Source organism: Ovis canadensis, chromosome 7 (assembly GCF_042477335.2).
Source record: "Ovis canadensis isolate MfBH-ARS-UI-01 breed Bighorn chromosome 7, ARS-UI_OviCan_v2, whole genome shotgun sequence".
NCBI lineage: Eukaryota > Metazoa > Chordata > Mammalia > Artiodactyla > Bovidae > Ovis > Ovis canadensis.
Window position 1 is genome coordinate 99494574 of NC_091251.1, and position 4808 is coordinate 99499381.

Genomic DNA, 4808 nt, shown 5'->3' on the forward strand with positions numbered 1-4808 from the left:
AGGCCTAAATCAGGAGCAAGGAACAGGATGTAGGGTCCTTCTCTGGGACCCATTATGGTTTCAGCTCTCATCAGTTTCCCCTGTCTCCCTTCTCACCACCTCAGGGAAAACATTTTTGTTGTTGGGGTTGGATTGGGGGAAGTGATGGAGGGTGCAGGGGGAGGAGAGAATCTTTCCTCTTTCTCTTACTGTTTTCTCCCAAATCCTTTGCTATGGTCTACTCCATTCCCTAAGGGAAAATCCAAATAGCTGGCTTTTTGACTCAAAAGCCCCCTAAAGACGCCCGTCCCCTTGCCATTTTGCAGCCTCGAATCTTCCCTGGCAGAAAACAGAGAATCCTGATTGCTGTCTGACTGGGGGTGGGGAAAAGGGAGGTGAACAGGAACGAACAGGGTCGGGGGAACCCCATCACTGAAGAGTCAGAGTCTTAATCTGCCTCTGAAGAATGCGTCAGGAGATCCTTCTGATCTCTGAGTCCTCTTCTGGCTTGCAAGCCTGCCTCACTGCCCAAGGATGCCTCTCCCTCCCTTTGGCCCTTTTCCTCCCTGAGTTCTGCCTGCAGCCTTTTCTGAGCTCAGCGGAACTCACAGCAGAGCCTGGTGGTGGTAAAGCAGGAATATGAAAGATCACTCACTGGGAACTTTGTTTTCTTTTTTTTTTCTTTCAACTTTCAGTGATTTTGAAGTTTAGGCATTTTCTGTCTTCCAGCTATGCCGAGGGTGTGTTTATTGGGTCACTAAGTTTTCTTCTTGTTCTCTACTGTCTCTAGGGGAAACCTAGGGAGACAGACATGAGGGTCTACCAGTGTCTCAGTAAAACGGAAGGGAGAGGAGTCCTTTGGAAGGTAGGTGGCAAAGGAGGTAAGAAGCAAAGAGGACAACTGATGATCCCACAGGATAGCAGTGGATCAACAAGAGTTTGTTTGTGTGGATTTACCAGACAGAGCTGGGTTAATTCTGGCACTGTTTTCTACCAGCTGTGTGAGTCCTTGGGCCAGTGATTTACCTTTCTCTTCCTCTGTATATTCCTCTATAACATAAACATAATAAAGATACCAACTTCATACCTCTTAGTGTTATGAGGATTGGAACGGAAGAGGCTTGGGGCATCATGTGAAAGTGAAAGTGAAAGTCACTCAGCCATGTCTGACTCTTTCCAACCCCATGGATAGTCCATGGGGTTTCCCAGGCCAGAATATTGGGGTGGCTTGGGGCATACTAGGCACTTAATAACATTACCTATTATTATTACTGGGCTTCCCTGGTGGCTCAGACGGTAAAGAATCCACCTGCAATGTAGGAGACCTGGGTTAGATCCCTGGGTTGGGAAGATCCCCTGGAGGAGGGCATGGCAACACACTCCACTATTCTTGCTTGGCAAATCCCCATGGACAGAGGAGCCTGGCGGGCTACAGTCCATGGGGGTCGCAAAGAGTCTGACACAACTGAATGACTAAGCACTCATTATTATTACTACTACTGCTACTAATTTTATTGTTCATTCACTGTCTCAAAGAAACTCATCCTTGTCAAGCATAAGCTCTGATGAGAGTGGTTTAAGGAGACTTACATTTCAACATGAAGCATTTCCCCTTTAATTCTCTTAGGAAGCAGCAGTAACAAATTTCCTGTTTTGGTTTCTGATCCTGATTAAGTTCTTGGTCCATTGCCTTGCATAAGTAAGTAGATACTCAGTAAATACTTGTAGATTGAATGATACTCCATACTGCCAATTATAACACAAAAATAATGGGACCATGTTTTGAATCATTCCATCTTTTTCTTTCTCTCTCTCTCTCACATGCAGTCAGGCACACCCAGTTTTAAAACAGAATTCAACAAGGCTTTAAGCAGACATAGACTGTATGTTTGTTTTCTGTTGTTGTGTAACAACATCACAGACTTATTCACTGCCAACAGCACACGGCTTTCTCTCATTTCTGTAGGTCAGAAGCCCCACAGCTTAGCTGGGTCCTCTGCAAGGTTGTGATCAAGGCTGTACACCGAGTCAGCCTGGCTGTGTTCTTTCCTAAGGCTCGAATCTCTCTTCCATGTTCCTTGAGGTTTGTGCTTGTAGGATTGAGGCCCTCACTTCTTACAGACGGCCCTCTCCACAGGCAGTTCACAAGAAGGCTTTACTTTTTCAGGGCCAGCAAGGGAGTGTCTGTCTAACCTCAGGAAGGACCTAGTCCTGCTTTTAAGGACTCACCTGAGTAAGCCAGGCCCACCCAGGATAAGCTCCATTTTGGTTACCTCCAACTCAAGGATGCTGCGAAATCCTTCCACTTTTTCCAAGTAATATGCCCCCAAACCTCATAGTGGCATCTCATTGTAATCAGTCTCACCCACATTTAAAGGGAGGGGATTATACACAGTGTATGGGGTGGTGTGTGGGCATTGGAGGGGTAGGAATATTGGGGGCCCTCTTAGAATTCAGTCTCACAGGATGTCTCTTTCAGCCTGGAGGATATCATGATAAGTAGAAACTCCAAAATGTGTTTCTACATTCCAGTTGATATAAACTCAAAGAAGGTGGGGGCCTTGCTGAGGGCCGATCCTGCCTAGGGCGCCATGAAGTCAACGATGGTGATAGTCTCCATACGCCGGGTGCTCCCCGCGACTTTGACGTCCCTTACTCTCATTGTCATGACTGCAGCGTTTACAGAGGAGGCTGGGATATGAACTGGTGCATTCCGACTCTGGGGCCTGCTCTGATTCCCGTCCTAAATTGAATTTAGAAAAATATGCCCTGGCAAACAAGCACATGATAAATGATTTGCAATGGCGAGCGTGATGGCAGATTTTAGGCCGGTGCTTTTGTTCTTCCTCTCTGTCTGTTTCCCGCTTTCTCCCCCGTTCCCTCCCTCCCACTCTCTGACATTAAATGCTTGGTTACTCAAGGCCACGGTTACAGGATGTTAAGTAAACAACCCCCCCTCCCCATGCTTTGTTTATTTTTCAAGACAAGAAAATAGAACAGAACATTAGGGAGGGAGGCTTTGTGGCATTTCAGAGCGGCTGACTGCTCTGGGCAGAGGCTGTGGGGCCGCCTGGCTGGGCCCCCTCCTGCTGATCGTTGCTGGGGGACCGACCCTCTGTGCTGCTCTAACCACAGGCAGCTCCAAGGGCTCCAGGAGGCCCCTGCTCAGCGCACGCATGTCTAGAATATTTACTCGCATCCACAGTCCATGCTGACTCTGGAGCTGGTCCCTGGCTCCTGCAGAAGGGTCTGTGAGGACCAGGAGGTCAGCCAGGTGGGCTCAGTAACTGCCTCCCTCCCCCTTCCATGCCACTGTCTCCCTGCAAACCAAAGCTCAGCTTTTGACCTCCCCCAGCCTCTCCTGATCCCACTCGAGAGGGCTTTCCTGCTTTCTGCTTATGGGGAAGGGTAACCATAGCACTGTGTCTGCTCCCTAAGGGTCATAAAGTCCCAGCTCCCTAAGCCTAGCCTCGTGAGTACCAGTTCTGAGTCCAGGGACCAAGGAATTTACACTCTTCCACGTGGTGTTTGCATATTAATCCAGTAGAAACCTATTTTTCTGCTTCCATCACGAAATACTAGCTCTCCTATTTTTTTTTCTAGAAACATGCAGCTGTATCTTTTATTTCTTCCTGAGTATATAGAAGAAATAGGCAGCACTTTTCCACTCAGAAAGTCATTCCGCAAGGTTTGGATAGAACTGAACATCCTCCCCGCCTCCTGTCCCCATAAACTTAGGAGTGGGAACACAGCTCAGTCCTCCCTAATCAGATCATCTCATTACTCTGGCTACAGCCATTGGATCAGAAATGGTTGGATGGGCTGCGCTGGACCAGTCAGAGTGTTCCCTGAGACTTCTATTCCTAATTTCTGGGGTGAGAGCTCTTCTTTCTGAGGCTAAGCTGGACTCCAGCTGCTGGCAGCTGTTCTTACCCTAGAGAAGCACTCGAGAAGGCTTGCATGGGAAACGGAAATGCAGGGAGAGTGCTGGTGACATTGATTGAGCTCCTGGATCCCACTATGCCTGAAGCCCGCCCACTGCTGCACTTAAATAAACACATCAAAACATCTCCCCACACACTTCTTTTCTTCTTAAGTTGGGATCATCTGGGATCCTGTCCCTTGTGACTGGAGAGTCATTACATAAGAACCAACATCCTGGAAATTTCTACCATGTGCCAGGCACTGTGCAATGCATTGTAAGTACTTACATTATCTGTGTTAATCTTCTGTTTAAGGACCTGGCATAGCAGGCCTGATTACCCCAGTCATGCAGCCGGAAGAGGGAGTCTCAGAATAGGTTAAGTACGTTGCTCACGAGCAAGGGACAGAGCAGAAATCTGTGCTTTCTTCACAGAACTTCTCTAATGCTTACCATCTTTGCTGTTCCTTGGGCTCGTGTCACCTGATTGCGTTATTTCTCTACTCCACGGCCTTACGTCTGGCCAAACCATCTAAGTCGTAAGATCCCTGATGGCAGGGACTGTGGCTCCACTGTCGTCACTGCTACGCAGGCCCACGACACTCAGCATCGGGTGAGACAGTTCATAAATCCTAAACAAACCCTTGCCGAACTCATGGCATGCCCATGGCACTTCGCAAAAGGCTTGTCATAACCCGATTCATGGGCGAGGAGCCATGGGCAGAGAGTACAGGCGTATCTGATGAACTAAGCGTGCTTTTCGCAAACACTGCCACCAGTTCTCCCCAGGAGCTGACCCTGATGAGTCTCCATCTTTCATTCATTCATTATCCATCCATTCTTGTATTTGACCCACGTTTTCTGAACACTTATTTTATACCAAACATGTAAGACTCAGGATACTAAG